The sequence below is a fragment of the Canis lupus genome, chromosome 34, assembly GCF_048164855.1.
Source record: "Canis lupus baileyi chromosome 34, mCanLup2.hap1, whole genome shotgun sequence".
Taxonomy (NCBI): Eukaryota; Metazoa; Chordata; class Mammalia; order Carnivora; family Canidae; genus Canis; species Canis lupus.
This window is the reverse complement of record NC_132871.1, coordinates 10,429,737-10,448,780: the sequence shown is the minus strand read 5'-3', so window position 1 is coordinate 10,448,780 and position 19,044 is coordinate 10,429,737. Positions and strand designations below refer to the sequence as shown.

At 44.7% G+C, this 19,044-nt stretch overlaps 1 long non-coding RNA gene across 2 annotated transcripts; it reads right to left on the bottom strand.

The window, feature by feature from the left end:
- Positions 1–1,517: 1,517 nt before the first annotated feature.
- Positions 1,518–19,018, bottom strand: LOC140624281 (uncharacterized). Of its 2 annotated transcripts, XR_012023768.1 has the most exons (6): positions 18,237–19,018; positions 16,419–16,507; positions 14,487–14,800; positions 9,717–9,785; positions 8,702–8,882; positions 1,518–3,117 (listed from the first exon to the last, which is right to left on the bottom strand). It is a non-coding gene; the product is annotated as an uncharacterized lncRNA (long non-coding RNA). The 2 variants fall into 2 exon arrangements; XR_012023769.1 differs by lacking the exon at positions 16,419–16,507.
- Positions 19,019–19,044: the final 26 nt, after the last annotated feature.

The window sequence follows — 19,044 nt, the reverse complement described above, 5'->3', positions numbered from 1 at the left end:
TAATGGTTTTTAGCATATTCAGACTTGTTTAGCCATTACCACAATCTAAGTTTAGAATGTTTTAAATTCATTCACATTTATATAAACACTAAGCAGGCAGGTACATAGATATACTTATGCATGTATATATGTAGAAATACATGAACTCCAGGTCATTATTGAATAAAAACATAAATCTTTGAATCTATAATCACCTTAAGGTTAAAAGTCCCTAACTAGGGACACCTGGGTGGCTCTGCGGTTTGGTACCTGCCTGCGGCCCAGGGCGTGATCCTGGAGACCCAGGATTGAGTCCCACATCAGGCTCCCTGCATGGAGCCTGCTTCTCCCTCTGCCTGTGTCTCTGCCTCTCTCTGTGTCTCTCATGAATAAATAAATAAATAAATCTTTAGGGGGGAAAAAAAAGTTCCTAACTAAAGGAGCTTAGCCTCTTGCCATCTCTTTGTTTATTGCTCCAGAGAGGAGGTGAATGAGTAGCCTAGGGATGGATATCCCAGCATTCCCCTGGAGGCCACCTCGAGTAAGTATGTGGCTCTTCTGTTGCTCTGATCCCCATTCTGACCATAATTGGCATCAGGCCCTTCTGGCCAGGTTTGGGCCATAGCTATGCTGTGCAGCTCAAGTCAGTGGTGCTGGTGGTTTTCAATGTTGACTCTAGTCTGGCTGAAACTACCAACACATTTTCAATGTGGCCACAAAACATCAGATAATGATTTTACTTTTCACTAACGTAGATTAGGTTCAAACTGGATGTCTACGGAGGAGACGATCCATGCGTCCTCCCCCTTTCTTCCCCTACATTTCAAATCCTTAGTTCCTTGACCTACTTCCCATTTCCAAACATAGTTTGTCCCTCTGATCTGCCCCTCCTCAGTGTTCTCATCCTTTATTTGGACTCTAGGAAATCAGATTGCCACTCTTGGATGGATATCTGGGCTATGATGAACTGTTATTTTAGTGGCTAGACATTCAACCCACTAAGTATTTCCTTGAATGCTAATAACACATTCTTTTCCAGGTGCACCACTCCAGAGCATCCCAACCACCAACCACAGCCTCATGTAGAATGTTTCACGATTAAAAAAATAAATGTGTTCATTTGGGAAGAGGGAAGAAAAAGAGAATGTTATTTCATTGGAAAACTCAAACGATTTAAAAATAAATATGGGGAAAATATAGCTCCCTAATGTAAACTTGACTGTGAAAGGCAAACATCATAAAATTGTGGTCTCTGTGTCAGGTGTTCTGCAAACAAACTCGCTTTTAGGGTTCAAGGAGTTATTCTAAGCATTGACAGAATTAAGCAATGAGTCTAGTGTTTGAAGGATTATATAGTGCATCTCTTCCTTTCTCAAGCAATCTTTTTAACTTGCAGAGGTTCCAAAGCTGTTCTTTTGGTTCCGATAAACAGTAAGACAGGGGTTTCACCAGTATGTCTTTAAATAATTCAAAATTCAACAACATTAGACAAAAACCATGATGGTTTATCTTTTCATTGTCAATAGTGGAAACAAGTGGTCTGTGTGAAGAATTTTAATTACATAAAATCACAACCTAATCAGGCCTCTTCAATATTTTTTGAGTATTCACTATATGGCAGCACCGGGCCAGGAAGCCCATGGGCTTTCACTCCTGGGGGAGGGGGGAGAGTACACATTCTAGAGTGAAGACAATCAATGAGCAATGGTAATAAAACCAAAGAATGCTCTGCTGGATGAAGAGCACGATTCTAGGGGAGGTCAGGGCAGGAGCACTCACTGCCACAGGAAGTAACATTTGTGGCACGTGGAAATAACAGGCTTCCTAGAAGTGGCAGGATTTTAGCCTCACCACTTAATGCTTAAATACAAGCCTACTCCTCTGCTCCACTCAAATTAGAAGCAGTTTCCCAAATCCAGGAAACCACCAAAATAGAAACACTTCAGTACATTTAAAAAAAGTTTTTCAACAATAAAGGATATCAATTGTCTATCCTCTAAACAGGAGCAAACTGGCAATCTTTTTCATTTTTCTTTTTTTCTCTGGGATGCTGGCATCTGTTTCTGCTCCATTTGCTAAGGTTTTTATTAGAAAAAGTACAATATATACAACTTCTGTATGATTAAAATGTATTGCCTTCTGTGGATGAATTCAGACAAGTATCTCTGTCTTTATTTTCCATCATAGTTGGTCATAAATCCTGCAACCCAGAAGTGATAATGTGCTTTGGCTTCATGTAATTGTGCTGGCTGGGGCTCTGGATGCTCATGTCTCCATTTTTATTGTGTTGGGAAGTCAGACAACTCTTCCAAGTTGCTGATGGAGATGTTGGCGGTGGCCCAGCTCTCTAGGGTGATTGCTTTCTCTAAGGGATTGCTTTCCTCTGGCCAGTGATTTCTCTCAAGGCTCTGCGTTCAACCTTTGGAAGACCATGAAGAAAGGAAAAAATATTTCCCGGCTTTACAACTTAATGGAGGGTGGGGAAGGGATGGACATGTTGAGCTGGAAGGCTTAAAAGAAAATAAGTGAGTCACCTTAAATGCATACACATTAATTCAGTCACTCCTCCCTCCCTCCCTTCCTCCTCTTTTCCTCCATTTCACATGCATGTACTAAATACCTTACATGCTCTGCACTATACGGATTTCATCAAAGTCCTAAAGGAGTTTCGTGGTCTGGCATGGAAAGGACGACTACAATAGGAATCTTGAGGAAGAGTGTAGCTTCGGCAGTGTATGTGTTGGGGTCACATTAGCTGCTGTAACCAGAGACTTTAAAAAATGGCTTAACATAGTAGAAGTTTCTCACTCAGATAATAATTCAAAGAAGATGTTCCTTATCTATGAGAGAGAGGATTCAGGTTTCTATCTAGGTCTTCAGCATCATTGTCGGCCCACAGACACAGTGAAGAAGGCACACCCACTTCTTAGAAACCCTCCAGGTGGTCCCTCGTTGGCTCAGTGGTAGAGGACACGACTCCCGATCTTTGGGTTGTAAGTTCAAGCCCCATGTTGGTCATGGAGCGTACTTAGAAACCCTCCTTCTACTCATCCTCCATTGGTGAAAACTTGTCCCAGGACCCTAGCAAGATGCAAAGGAAACTGAGAGGCACAGTCCCAGCTGGGCAGCCGCATTTCCCTAGAATAGAAGGAAACAAAAAAACTGAATGGACGGTTTGCCACGGGGAGAATATGAATGTGTTCCCTTTTGTTGAACAATTAATCTTCAGTGATAATGGAACACTTAGTAGGAAAAGTCTGGTGGGCACCATTTCTAGCATCAGCTAGAAAAAGGACAAGGAGATCTGAGGATCTAGAAGTTGGGATACAAGCAAGTCCAAGCTCCCATTTCTCAAGTAAGAAAACATGACAGCATTTCTACCACTTCCCACGGAGGAAGGGGAAGGTGTCATTTTCAAAGCCACCATCCCAGGGTGATTTGGCGTATCTTCTTTTTTCTTTTTTCTTTTTTCTTTTTTTTTTTTTATCTTGAAGGGATCATAAAAATTAAATCTAAAATGAATGCACATCTTCAGAAAGCAGATTGGGCTGCCCTTTGAGATACCTAATTTCCCAAGCTCCCGTTAATGGGTGCCATCTTGCAGTCAGGGAAATGAGCCACTACCTTTGGAAGTCAGGTTTGTTAGCTTTTTTGCCTGAATCTCCTCCATTTTTCTCACAGCCTCAGTGAGCACAGTTTCTTCTCATCCTAATGTGGTGGCGGATAAAATGAAAGGAAATTCTCCTTAATTCAATAGGGAAACTTGCCAGTTGTAAAGCACTTTGAAATACAAACTAATTAATAAACACAACTCTCTTCTAGAGGAGGAAAGATTGCTGTTCTCATTTTTCACAGCTGAAAAATCTGCAGTTAACACAGTTGGCCCCGGGCTGTGTACCTCCTCTGTGGAAGAACTTTGTGGCACCAGCCACAGTTCTCTCAGGATGGCATGCGGCCTCTCTAGAGAATAATCAGTTTTTATAGGAGTTGGGCTGACAGGGACATCCTCGATGACTCCACACTGCCCCTGGCGCCAGCTATGCAATCAGAAATGCTCTTTCACAAACTGTGAGTGACCCAGTAAAGAGAACAGAGAAAAAGTGACTCACTGGGTGGCTCTGTAGCTCATGGACACTTTTAGAGATGGAGACATCTGTTGCCACATCAGCACGATTGCTAAACCGAGAATCAGAAAGATGACAAGTACCTGTTCCTACCTTCCTGATGCTAAGGCCTTGAGGCCAAAATTATTACTGCCATTGCACAGGTACAGAAACCGAGATCCAGAGATCCCTGCCTCCCAATGGTGACTCACTAGCAGGACTTTGATCCTGATATCATTCTTCCCTCTTGGTCCACCAAATGCAATATGCCTCATGGAGATAGCGTCGCAACTATCTCGATAAGAAAAAAACTGATCATGACCAATGTTACGTGGGAAGGTTTGCCTTGAACACATCTTTGGTGATGGAATCATTGGTTCTGAATTCTATCACAGATGCACACTCACAAACTGGCTCCCGCAGCAGTGGAATCTATAACCAACCTGTGAAGCCTGAAATGCTTTGGCTGCACCCGCAATTAAAACATCTCTATGTCAAAGACTGTATATAGTTTGACGTATAGGGCCTGTCGTTCGTTATAAACTAGTGGCGACCAAACATAAGGGAACACCTAGGGCAGGATGTTGGATCTTTGTAGAATCTTTGTTTATCCCTTCTTGAATGAGTATATGCTACTTATATATGCGAGAGACTTAACAGTCATGCATAAACTGAGTCAGGACACTTGGGGTTCATTTTTATTTGTGACTACGGTGAGATCTGATGTTATAAAACTGCACTGTGCAAAAAAACCCAAAAAACAAAAAACCTGCACTGTGCAATACGACAGCCACTAGCTCTCGCCTGTGGCTCCTATGAATTGAAATGCGCTCCAAGTGTAAAATACATACTAGATTTTGAAGTCTTCACGTGAAAAGAAGACCGCAAAGTATTTCATTTTCACGTTAATTATTTGTTGAAATGAGATAATATTTCTCGATATATTGGGTTAAATATAACATATTATTAAAATTACTTTCATCTATTTCTTTTTACTTTTGTAATATGATTACTGGAAAATTTTAAATTCCATAAATGGCTCACAACTTTCTACTGAAAAGTGATTTCACAGAATTCTAGCTTTTTAGGAGTCTTCTAACTATGAAAGCTTATTCAACCACTGAGTCTCTGAGAGCACAAGAAGCCTCTGCCGTTAGCAACAGCTTCCTTTTGAATCAACAGGAAGACATCAGTGCTCAAGCAAAAGATATGTTTCCTGACTTCTGAATTTGTCTTCCTTATTTTATTTTCTAATATTAGAAAAAATCTGAAAGAAATTACTTTTCATATCTTTCTCCCTTGGCTAACTCTTATGTGCCCTTCAGGGCCCTCCATATCACAGACTCTTGGAAGCCATTCCTCACCAGCATCTCCCCTTCTCCCTCTCCACTGAAGTGACCTGAAGCCAAGTTGGGTGCTTCTGTTCTGTGCTACCATAGCCAGGCTGTCACCACTTGCTTGTCTCTTTTCCTCCTTTTCTATCAATTCCTTATGGTCAGAGATTGTCTTTCATTTTTGTGTTTCCAGGATCTAGCCCAGTGCCAGGAACCATTACACAATGTTTGTTTACTAATCGCTTATTTGAAGAATGGACGAGTAAAAATCATTCTTTAGTTGGAATTGTTATTTCAGAATTATTAATAATAGTAGCTTATATTTGATTGATAGTCCACAAAGGTTTTGTTAGTTAATCTTCACAAAAGTATTTGGGGGAAAATTTTTCCTCATTAGAAGAATTACATTTTAGCAACCACAATTCTTCATAGTGACTCCCCCAACCAGTCGGGAGTACCCTGAAAACGATATTGATGGATATAGATTGCTGTGTGAAAATTATAAAGTAACAATTTATTTGTATTTGTAGGTCATAAACCAACTAAGATGATGGCAGAAGGGAAACACTAGCAAGATACATGAGGCTTTCCTTGGGGGGTGAAGAAGGTACCTACAGAAAAAGTCATCTGTTGTATTTGTGGTGCCATATAATTTAAAAGCTAATAGGAGGTGCCTGGGTGGCTCAGTTATTTAAGCATCTGACTCTGAACTTTGGCTCAGGTCATGATTCAGGGTCATAGATGAAGTCCCTTATCAGGCTCCATGCTCAGGGTGGAGCCTGCTTGAGATTCTCTCTCTCCCCCTCTCTCCTACTCCCTACTCACAATCTCTCTCTCTCTCAAAAAATAAAAAAAGAAAAGAAAAGAAAAAAGAAAAGAAAAGTTAATGGGAGTGCTGTAATCTTTATTCTGGCACAAAAAGCATAAACTGGACTGTTGAGAACAAATCAAGAAATATGTTCACCTAGTTATATAGTTACATGAAATAAAAACCACTTGTCAAGCGAAGTGGCCTATGCTACAGAAAGGGTGGATGGGCTGTCCCCAGGTGGATGGAATGGAAGGCAACCTCACTGTGAATGGGAGACCTGAAGGAGACCAAGAGTCCAAGATCCCAACTCTGTCTCCCCATGGCCTGACTAGGCCCTACTGAGTAAAACTTTTCAGCTGGTCCCTGCAGATGGAGCAACTTCACGCACTCTGTTGGCAGAGGTCTGGTTACCAGCTCATCACCTCACAAACCCAGAACACTGCTTAGAAGGACCCATCCTGTCAGCTGCGGGGAGATGGCTTCCTTGACCTATGTTAACAGAGCTAACATCTTCCTCTTGCCTTCCATGCTCCTCATCAAAGTGGTTGGCAAGAGGGAGAGGCTGCAGCACCACGGCTCATTAACATCACATGCCTCTGTCATTGTTCCCAGTGTGTTCCTATAGCCCTGGAGAAAAACGAACAGCTAAGTTATCTTGATGAGAGCTTTCAGTTAAAACCACCACATATACTATTATTTGTTTAAGAGATGAAGAAACTGAGCCTTAGAGATATGAAGACATCTGCCGGTAGGGAGAACCATGGAGAGATTTCTGAATCCCAGTCTGGGGTGCTTCCCACTGCAGCATGGGGCTTCATGGAAACCCCCGCAGGAAGACTGCCCTGCTTCCATTTAACTTGCAAATAAGCTTGAAATTTTCAAGAGACAAGAGCATGACGTTGGCTCTTTGTTTCCTGCAGGCATGGTTACCTCGGACCATTTTTTAAAGCTGGTTCTCTTTGAGTAAATGTGACTCTGTGCACCCCACCACCACAGCAAGTCTCACAGATGCCTGTGTTGCTTGAGAGCTCATGGACGCCGGGCAGCATTATTTAAGTTTTCATTCAAAGTCTCCTTTAGGGTGACTTCTGTGCACCTGAAGTGCCCGTTCAAGAAGATCAACAAATGGCTGAAGACAGATTTTTCAGCCAGAGGAAAGAATTATTACCTTACCATCAGTCTAATGAAAACAGAGTGAAATACCAACCTGCACCAGATAAACAGCACACCAAGCCATCCATCACGCTCAGCCGCACTAAGCAGAGCACCCTAACTGATTTCACCTGACTTTCCTGCTTCACGCAGACGGCCGTTCACGGCATCAGAGAGCTGGGACCCGTTTCCCACAAGTTTCTGCCAGATAAAGACCCGGACAGGAATCCTTTCGGCCATTGCCTCTCCAATCTAAATGTTCTTTTCTCTATAGCCACAGACAGCAATAGCTTCATAGAGACCCCTTCTCACGTGCAGCTCCAAGCTGGTGTTCCCTTCCAGGACCTGCTTTCGACTACTGGCCCTACTCAACACCTCCAATGGCAACTTTCTTCTGCATGGCCAACCAGCCAGGAATTAGCATAACCAATCATTCAATCTAAGTGCCTGTCCACCATCCAGCAGACCCTCTGAGTATAGAGATGCAAGGCCCTGTCTTCTAGGAGCTCAGAGTCTAGGGGAGAAGATAGAAATCTTGCACATGTATAGACATTCTTTGATTTTTTTGTGTATGTCATCACTCATTTTCCCTTAACAATATCACGTGAAGTAGGGGAGACTCTCTTAAACTCACCTTCAAGAACTGGAAGCTAGGATTTCAATACACAGAGTGAAGTCATAAGTGGAAGAAACCTAGAGCTCTGAATATTTTTTGAATGTGTAATTAGACTTCAATCTACCAATCCCAGCTTGGATTTCCCTTCACTATACGAGACTTCTTTGATTCTGTTTTCAGATTTCCCCTTTTCTTCTAGAAATCTACAAATCAAATCCTTTGTAGCATCTACCAAGTCAGCCTCCACAGGAGACCCTCCTCCCAACCCTTATTCCTTGTCATCCACCTCCCTCCTCACCCCTCTAACTACCCCACCCCAATCTCCCTGCCGAAGTTAGTGCTTTCATAGTCTTAGGGAATTTTAAGAATTTCCAACATGTGTCCTTAAATTTGGTAGTGGCTCCTGGTGTGGCTCCTCCTAAACCTACAGTCGGAGGCAAGTACAAAGAATATGGCTGGTTTAAGACACAACGGTCTTTTGTTCAGGATTCTCATTCACTGGGGTCCTGAGTCTTCACTTTGCCCAAAGATCTGGTTCTCCTAGCAGCAGTGATCCTGGCAGGGAAAGTATCATTCCTGCTGGTGACTGAGCAATAACTTGATGGGACCAGGTGGTGGTGAATCCTTTATGTTAGCCAAACAGAAAGAGCCCATTGAAAACGGGATCAGCGTTGTAATCAGTAACAGTCACTCATCACTTCCTTACCCTGGGCAGCAAGGCAGAGAATTTCTGAGTGGCAACAGAGCACATAATCCGTCCTTAATATGTGGTTCCTTGTTTCTTCTATTGCACATGGCTTGCATCCGAAGATTTGATTAGTATTCCAATGTTTGTAGGATTAATGCCACCAAGCCAAACCTAAATGTCGATTTTTCACTTTCTGAGTCTGTTTGTTAAAAAGTATAATGCAGTTTATAAAGAAAAAATTTCAACAGATAGTAAATATGTAATAAATTAAAAATAGTCAACTTTTTAAAATACAACTATATGCTTTTGGCTGGCAGAGCCAAAGAAGGCCAGAAAGCCAAAAAGCCAATTTTCTAGTTCTTAACTCAGCATCACTCACAAATATTTGGTCTTGTAAATGGGATGTGACAGCTTAACTAACCAAATCCTTACCTATACCCTTATCTTTCAGGAAAAAAAAAAATCTTTATGACCTTCACTGGCTGGGTAATCACAGACCCACAACCAGGACGTAAAATTCTTGAAGCAAGGACCACATCTATAAACCTCTTTGGGTTTTGCAAGATGAGAGACTTTTAAGTGACTGCCCTGAATGCCTGGCTCTATCTTGGCAATGATGAATAAAAGAAACAACGTACATTTTGTTAACAAGGGTCTTTTAGGGAACATGTTTAAGGGGCTCTAGCATGTTGTAAAATCATGTCTGTTGATCTCTGAAATAAGGAATCATGATAGAAACAAAACTTAATATGAAATATATTTGTCGAGTGCTTATGATTCATATAACACATGCACGAAGCATGTGCTAGCTTGTTTGATACTTGCAACAATTCCACAATGTGTTAGTGACTCCAACAGACAAATGAAGAAACTGGACAAAGACTATATACATCTGATAAGTGGCAAAGCTATTACGGACCCAGGCCTTTCAGAGATGGTCATACTGTCTAGTCAACTCACAAGAAACTGATGAACAAGTGAAAAGTGACCATCTCTAGTGGAGGATAGCCCTTTCCAGGGAATAGAAATTTACCTTTTCTCCTATCCTTGGCAGCGCTTTCCTAGTATCGTATGATCTGAGAACCTGTCACTATTTAGAAATCTGCAAAAGAAGAGTGAATAGTATTAGAAGATGCTCCACGCAGACCATGGTGAGGACAGATGGTACTTCAAGTCACACACACACACCATTTCTGATGACTGGAGTGACTCCCCTGCTTGCGGCTGGTGCAGCTCATGGGAGGGCACCCTCTTTAGCTTGGGCCATGCTGTATTCCCAGAGCCCGTAAGTTTTGCAGAAGAATTTCTTAGTACGCTAATGAGCACGACTTAACAAACAAAAGGGGTGGTGGTGGTGATGAAGTTCCATGGTTTTAAAAACAAATATTTGAGAGAAATGCAAAAGTAAAACAAAAAGGGGAAAGGGGATTGTGCTCTTCTATCACAGATCATCTCAAACGGATTTGAGAAGCTTCTTGTAGCACTGGGGCTCCTCAGGACTCTGGGCTATCCTCCTTCTTCCTCTGAACACTCTTCCCAAAAGGCAATGAAACATTCTGTCTCCTCCAATTAGATGCCTTTATTTAAGTAGCTTAGTGCTTGGCGGCAGTCACTTGCCCTCTTCCCAGGCCTCTCAGGGCCGCGTCTCACTGTCATCCCTCAAGTACATCTATCATTCATTTGTTTCCACTGCCTCTACTGCTCACACTTAGTAGATGCACAAACTTTTAAGCAATAAATTCATTTTACTGGAACCGTGTCTAACCATATTAACATCTCACCCACTGTGGCTGTTCCATAAAGCGCCAAATGATAAGAAGAGCTGGGATTTGGGACTTTTCTTCGGCGGTTGTGAAACTTGGAGGTAATCCAGCTGTCAAGTCAAAGACAAACTTCACCTGGGCCCTTTCAGATCCATCGCGCGGACGAAATGGAAAGCTAAGGTTACACCCAGCGAGGTGCTGAAACATGGGAAATCGAGCCAGCCCAAGGGCCGCGTTAATTAAAGCGGAGCTCGGCCCAGCCGGGGCTTACCAGCCCGGGACCGGAGACTCCCCACATGTGTGCAGTTGGAGACCAAACCCCACGGCCCGGCGGCACCAGGAGCCCCGTGCGAGGCACAGCCCGAGCTTCTGGCAGCCGCCCGGACTCCCGCGGACTTGGATCGCGCAGCTCTGGTGCCGCCGGGTCGGACCGCAGGCCAAGCCCGGCCCAGCTGCCTCCACGGGCGGGGACGCCAGGCCGAGACCCGGGACAAGGGAGCCGGGCCGCGCCTTGGGTCACGCGCCGGACACGCCCCACGCGGAGGAGCCGCCGAGGCCTCGCGAACCTGGGGGGAGGGGGGGCTTCCCACGTGGTGCCCTGGTCGGGTGGCCCCGTGCCCCCCGCGACCCCCGTGCCCCCCGCGACCCCCGCGCCTGGCTTCGCGTGTGCGCGTGTGCGCGTGTGCAGCGGGCGGCCAGGGCAGGCGTGCGCGCGGTTCTCAGGCTCCAACCAGGTGGCGTGCGCCCGGGCGCGGCCTGCACGCCCTGCGCTTCGGGGCCGGGTCACCGCGGAAAGGCCGGCGCCAGTGCTGGGAGCGGGAAGGCGGGTGGGCCGCGCGGGGACCGGGCGCCGCACCTGCCGAGGGACGGGCCGCCGCACCTGCCAGGTGACAGGCCGCTGCACCCGCTTAGGGATGGGCCGCCGTACCTGCTGAGGGACACGGGCCGCCGGCACCTGCTGAGGGACACGGGCTGCCGGCACCTGCTGGGTGATGGGCCACCGTACCTGCTGGGTGATGGGCCACCATACCTGCCAGGTGACAGGCCGCTGCATCTGCTTAGGGATGGGCCGCTGTACCTGCTGAGGGACGGGCCACTGCAGCCGCACCTGCCGAGGGACGGGCCGCCGTACCTGCTGAGGGACACGGGCTGCCGGCACCTGCTGGGTGATGGGCCACCGCAGCCTCACCTGCAGAGGGACGGGCTGCGGGCACGTGCCAAGGGACGGGCCGCGCCGCTGTCTGGACCACGGGCCCCGCCTCCCCCCCCAGCGCGCCCGCCGGCGTCAACTCTGCAGTCTGTCGCTGGGCAGGGTCAAAAAGACCTTCCTCGGGCGGGCACGCCCTCCCTGGCATGTCGGGAACTCCTTCCCCGGGCTCAGGGAAACCATGTCCTTCACTGGCTCAGGAGCCGAGGGTCACCTGGGGAAACACTTCCTTTCGTTGCTAATCATACCGGTAGTAGGCGAAGAACAAGGCCCCCAAAGACCCACAACTGTTTTCCGCACTATTATCATGCCACCGGGCCGGGGCTCCTCTGCCTTCCTTCCCCTGGGAAGGTCGATTCTAAAACAAAAACCTTTGGTAGCTGAAGGCACCTACTTTCATGTTCTTTCACTTCATAAATCTCCAGCAGAGACACAAGGCGGGGTCATATGTTCCTTGTGCCAGGGATGGTCCTCCTGCTGTTTGCTCAAGACCCGGGGGAGGGGGGTGTGGCTCGCCTTGGTATCTTTTTCCTCAAGCTGCTTCTGATAGCTGAGCTTTGCTCCGTGTTGCATATTAGCATTGTTTTAAATCATTAAAATTGTCATATAACATAGTTTTTAGGGGCACCTGGGTGGCTCAGTTGGTTAAGCATCTGCCTTCGGCTTAGGTCATGATCTGAGGGTCCTGGGATGGAGCCCCACATCTGGCTCCCTGCTCACTGGGGAGTCTGTTTCTCTCTCTCCCTCTTTCAAACAAATAAACTCTTTAAAATAAATAAAGTAATAGAAATAAATAGTCTTTAAAGCAGAAAAGGACACAGGCTATTGCCTCTGGGTCTCCCAGTCCCAAGTGCTGATGTTATTAATAACAACAACAAACAACAGTCCTACACCCATTTCTTTATGTGCATGATTAGTGTCCTTCCCTCACCATCCTCATGCTCTGACCTCATGTTCTCCTTCTCCTTGCTCTCTGCACTCCAGCCCACTGCCCTCTGAATGCTCTTGGGGCACAACAGTCCCAGCCTTTGCACCTCCTTCTTCTTCACTCTGCCTGTTCTTCCCCAGTATGTGCACATCTCACCCCCTCCCCTCTTCCAGGTCTTTGTTCAGATGTCACACTGTCTTAGGGAGGTCTTCCCTGGCCGCTCCCCCTAAAGCTCCTCCTGCACCAGACACTTTCTGTCTTCTCTTCCTGCATTATTTGTCTCTTAAGCATTTATATTTTTTTAAAGATTTTATTTATTCATGAGAGACAGAGACACAGGCAGAGGGAGAAGCAGGCTCCATGCAGGAAGCCTGATGTGGGACTCGATCCTGCGACTCTAGGATCACACCCTGGGCCGAAGGCAGGCCTGAGCCACCCAGGGATCCCTGTCTTAAGCATTTATGCTAGCCCACGAATATGTACATTCTATGTATTTTGCTTTTAGCTAGTTTTAGTGTTTGTTTCTCCAAGCAGAATATGAAAATGGAGAGCAGAGTTTTGCTCCCTGTTGCATTAGGGCCTGGTATGTGGTGTAGGGAGTGTTGAATGAATGGATACATGGTTTGGGGCCAGGCTCTGTGCTGGCCACTCATGATCAACCAAACATGGGTTCTCATCCCAAGGAGTTTGTAGTCTTGTGGGACAGATAGATATTTAAAAATGAAGACAAAATATGCTTACTGCAGGGAGCTGTGAAAGCAAATGGCAGGGGAGCCTTAACCTGGTCTCCCTGCAGAAGGGACGTTTAAGCTGAGACGTGAGCCTGTATGCAGCCAGAGAAAAGAGAGAACATGATGGGTTCCAGGTGGCTGATGCCGGGTTGTGAGAAGCAAGAAGGAGCCATAGATGCAATGAAGCTCAAGGTGGGGAGGGAGTGGGTCATGAAGGCCTTGCCAGCAGCCTGCAAGAGGTTGAGCAATGGGGAGCCGTGCCAGGATTTTAAGTAGGGAAATGACATCATCCAGAATAGTATTTTAACTGGATTTAAGGGAAGCAAGACACAAAGCTAAAATGAAGTAGACCTCACTGTGTGCAGACTGTCAAATCTGTCCCTAAGAAAACTGGCTGGCTCCAGACAAACAAGGCTAGTAAGCACAGCAGCACGATTTCTTGGAATCCTTACAGGTCTAAGAACATACTGAGCTCATTCCTTCTCAGCATTTTCACCCACTGTGTTCCCCTTGCTGGGAACATTCTTTTCATCTACCTAAAGCTGCCCACCTTCCCAAACACAGTGGCGAACCCACCTCTTCTGGAGAATCCTTTCCTAACTCCTTTCTGTCCTCCTTGGGATTTCTTTCCTTTGATCTCCTAAAGCCCTGAGATATGCACCACACAATTTAGCTCTTAATACTCCACTTTCTTGAATAACCTGATCCTTTATTACCCCCAAATAGAATGTCTTCTCCTTGCAGCCGAGGACCCCACATCCTCCCCTCCTTCTCCACACCTACCTACAAAAGGATGAGAACAAACTAGAGTCCTCCAAAATGTACCAGTTGATTTAGGTCCGGATGATGGAATATACACTGATAATTTGTCATCTTACAATGACTCTATATGGAGTCGTACTTTAGATATGAGGACACCCAGGTGGATATATGTAGGTCAGCAGGGAAAACCAGCGGGAAAAACAAAGCTTTAGAAGCATTATCTGCCTAAAATTTAGTTGAGCATAACCAAGAAAAATAAAGTTGGAACGCTCCCTACGATGACTGGGTACTTATAATATCCAAAAGTTAAAAGCCAATCTCAACTCTCAAGTTAAGCAATTGCAGCAAGAACATCCAGTAAAACCTAAACCCCCAAATGCAGTGTTTAGCCAACTATGTAATGACCGCCAACCTGAGTTCATTTTTGGTATCCGAGGTAGTGGTGTGACATGTGTAGGAGGACCTCTATTTCTGGAGTGAGAGGTCAGAGCATTTCTTTCTGTTCTTACATTGGGAATATCAACAGATTTATTAACGATTACTTCATCCACGTATTCTTCCGGCATCTTTCCGTGGGCTCTTAGGGCCCATTGAATGGATCAACATAAAATAGTGTCGTATCTCTTGACTCCAGTTCAAAAATTCCAGTGTTTTGCAGTGAACGATCTTTTCGTGAAGATTTAATGATGTTTTACTCCTTGAGAGTGACAGGGAATGGGTTTCACCCTGCAGATCAAGATCAAACAGTTTGTCAGCCTGTTACAATATGCTCAGACATAAAAGTTATTGCAGGTCCTCTATTGCCTAAACTTTGTGGCAATTCCCGTCAGTTTATTTTGTGTATCAGTTACAACATGATGGGGGTGCCAATCACACCACTTTAGTTACAGGTGTGTCAGCGTTTCTGTTCCGGGTCCTTATATTCAAGAGTCCAGAATGTGGCCATAAAAACTAATCAAAGAATAAATCTTGGTGGAGAAAGGCCGCTTCCCACAAGAAGTTTTGTAAAATACAAATCAGAAAAAACCTCCAAGCTCTGGCATTCTTGCATTACCCTGAGGCCCCAAACACCCCTCCCTTATTTTTTTCCTTTTCTCCAAGAAAATTATGTATTTCAAGTCCTTTGGGTCAGTTTCTAACCTGACTTGTGCAGCAAAAGGTGATCACTTTGGGAGTAAAAAAAGAATTCAGTTCTTTTATGTCACACCCAAAAAAATTTCCTTCAGAGGGGAAGAGGGAGGGTTGGCTATAACACTGAAATCTCAAGCTCGAATTCACAGCTTTATTTCTGAGTATAAACCAGATGCTCATATTATAGCTGTGCATTTAGTTGCTCTTTTTTCTTGAACAATCTCTAAAATGTTAGGGATGAAAAACTCAGATCAAGAATTTAATCTTGTTTTTTTTTTTTCCTTGCAACTCCAGGGACACATTTATGGACTGCAAGCCGTGTGCCAGATACTTTATTAATATCAGGTCATTTAATAAAGTAATACTGCAAAGAGGTATCACTGCCTTCATTTCATAAGTGAGGAAACCAAAACTCAGACCAGTTAAGCAACTTGGCAGGGGTGACACAGTGGAGCTTGAATAAAACCCAGGCCCAGGGGAAAAGGTTAAATCTTTGGGAATTTTATATTATCATTACAGAGGCAGATCATGCTAAAAAGTCCCAATACTTCAGTGGAACAAGCCACTTACAGCTTAAATATACACTCGAAAGTGCTTAATTCTGTTAACATAGATTAAGTGTCTGAATAGCGACTGCTGGGACTTTGCAGGGCTGGGCCAAAGGAACATTCAGATGCAGGCGGCCCCTCCATTTAGCATGCCCATTTTGGCCCACATCGTGGAAATCTGGCAGTTTCTGTAGTCGTCTTAAATTCATTCCAAGTTTACTGTGAGAATTCATGGATCCTGAGGGCTGGCAGGTAGCATTGACTCAAAGCTAGAAATGCTCCTGCTCTGAAAGCAGACTCTTATCCTGGGGCCTGGCCAAAGCTGGGCTAAGCCTGGTGGGGTTACCCTCAAATGAGGATTCATGTTCATGTGAGCTGAAGTCATCCTCAGACAGCTGCTAGCTGAAAAGTTTCATTTTGTCCAGATCCACTCCCAAGATTTAGTAGTCAGAATCTGATTGGCCAGTTTTTCACGTTTTCCAAAAATCACTTTTCCTTCTCATGGTTTGTGATTTTAATTTTCCTTCTCATGGTTTGGAGAAAGAGGGGGAGGGAGAACAGGAAAGAGCAGGAGGAGGAGGAGAAGGAAAGATGTGTTGTGTTAAAAGCATTTTTAAAATAATCACTGACCAAAAAGGGATCTCAGATTCACAAAAATCTGTTACCTCTTTCACCTCTTTTATGGTATATCTTTTTTAATCAGCAGCCCAACAGGCAGAGACCGAGTCAGCTTCAGTATTTGGCACGGGGCCCACTGCAATATTGAGGACATGATCTCAATCATGATTATACGTTACCCTCTTATCACTATGTGAATACTATTTTATAAGCTTTAATAAGTTGCTTGAGCATTTAAGATGAATGGTTTAGAAGTTAAATTCATATTCACGCCAAATATGTAGGACATATTTTTCGTAATTGTTCTTGTCCCTTGGGTCAGTAATACAGTTTATAATCATCATAAAATTTCATTCTTAATTCCTTTTAATTTATCAGAAGGAAAATATGGATGGTTATTACCCAATTAAAATACTCCTGGTGCTTTTAAGGTAGACATTGTGGGGTTTTGGGGAGTTTTACTGAAGACAATTAAAGAAAAAGCAGCTGTGCGACTTCAAAGTGTTTTTAAGTGCTCCAAGTTTGCAGAGATACTCAGCTGCTCTGTATCCTGTTTCCACCTATCGTATTCTCGTATCGTCTGTGATATAATCAAGGAATAATTGGAATATTTTACCCACGTGAAAGGTGCAGGACTGTGTGACCACAGACAGAATTTTCATTTCATAGCTATAGAATCTATTCTGATGCACACACACACCCTACAAATGGCTTGGCTTACAATTGTCAAGGACAGGGACCGGGAAGACCACCAAAAACCTGAGACAAGTGCATGAATCTGAGTGTATTCCTCCTCGGCTGGACAGGGTACCACTTGCTTTGTGAGAGACGTGAGAGCTGTACCTTTAGGATGGATGCTTTGTGAAGGTGATTTTTTTTTTCTAGATGATTCCCATGCCACTAGGTAGAAAGCAACCCAGCAGGGCGGACTCGGTTATAATGGCTACAGTTTCTTCCCAAGAAATCAGCTGGATCAGAGTGATTAATACCCACCAAGAGAAATTGTCTAGACATCAAAATTGCATTTCAATTCATTATCAAAAAATGAGATACAGATTTAGCTTCATATTCCTTCCTTTAGGCACGCTCAGTTCCTGGCCACTTTCTTCTCTGATCATGACCTTAAGCCAGAACTGTGAAGAAATCTGTCTTTATTTTCTCCCTCTCACTTACTGGAATGTCTTCATTTCATGCATACGTGAGTCCAGTTCTTTGAAAAGAAAGCCCCCAAAATTCATAAAATTCTGATAGTTTACTTAATGTTAAGATGAAAACACTCTCGGTGAGGGGTGCTGTGAAGATCTCTGATTTGTGCCCAGGCTTTCAAACAATGAGTGAACCGCTCCAAAAAGGAACAAGTTGAGTCTTCATAGTGATCAGTTGGTGGACGTGCTAACAGATTCATTGGTGGACATGCTAAGGGTAAATGGTCATTTAAATATATGCAAACAGCTTTTCATTTGTAGGGTGTGCTGTATTTAATAAAGAGCTTCCGCATCATTCGGTAAAAATAAGCACACCTACACTTCCTAGAACCAACTTACCGCTGTTCCTTAACATACTCTTCAATGTGAATGACACTTTCTTATTAAATACGCAGACTCTCACTAAAAATATTTAGGGTACATATGATAAAAGGTGATGAGATAATATGCATTCTTAAGTTAAAAATAATATGTTTTTAAAAGCATATTTCAATGCGGGTCATTACTTAAATGGGTGTCCTCCCCCCCCCCCCCCCCCGGTACATTTGACCCCGTTGTCATCTTTTGCTCTAGCATGAGACTCTAATGCCTGAGCACTAGTTATTCCGGTTCTCAAAAGCTAAGAATTTTGATATATGGCTCCTTATTATGAAAGCTTACCTCTTTATGGCTTCACCCAGGTGAATGGATGGCTCCGGGCTTTTCTGGTAGGCTCTGACCTAGAGAAATGAAGTCTGGGATAGGGGATCTGCAGGCGCTGACTTGTAAAGGAGAGACCTGCACCTGCAGGTGGGCTGCCTTAGTGACCTGGGAAACTCCAGGGGAACACGGAGTCACTAAGCCTTCCAAAGTAGGCACGGAGCCCTTACTTTTAAGGAGGCTATCCAAACAGGTGACGGAGGGCTGGACTTCAAAGACAGGAAATCCCTTGAAACGTTAAATTGTAAGGACACAAAATGACCTACATTCAGGAAAATAGGGAGCCAGTAATTCAGGGTCATGTTTGTTCCAGTTTAATGATGCGTGTTTGGTGGATATTAACTGGTGCTGAGGATCCCTGTGCTGAGTACCCGGCAGCCTTTCCACCAGAAACCCACCCCTTTGGGATCTTATTTTTACAAAGTCACTTGAGTTCATGTCAGATTGAAGTTACTCTGTAAAGACTCTCTCTGGGCCAGTTTTCACTCCTAAAATGGGTCTGGTTTAAAATTACAATGGCTCAGAATGCTTAAGCAGCTCCATGAAAATGCTTTAAGGTCTTCCTGAACACGAAAGCTGAGGGAAGGCATGGGCCTACGGTGCAGCCTTGGAAAGCGAGCAGAGGACCGCTTGGGGTCTGAAGGACAGCCTGGGAGCACCCCAATATCCAGGCCCAGGGCTCCGCAGGGCTTCCTCCTGGCTCAGAGGGCAAGGCCTTGATGGCTGTCTCGCCCATGCCCAGAAGGGCCGAGGGCTGTGCACGCACAGC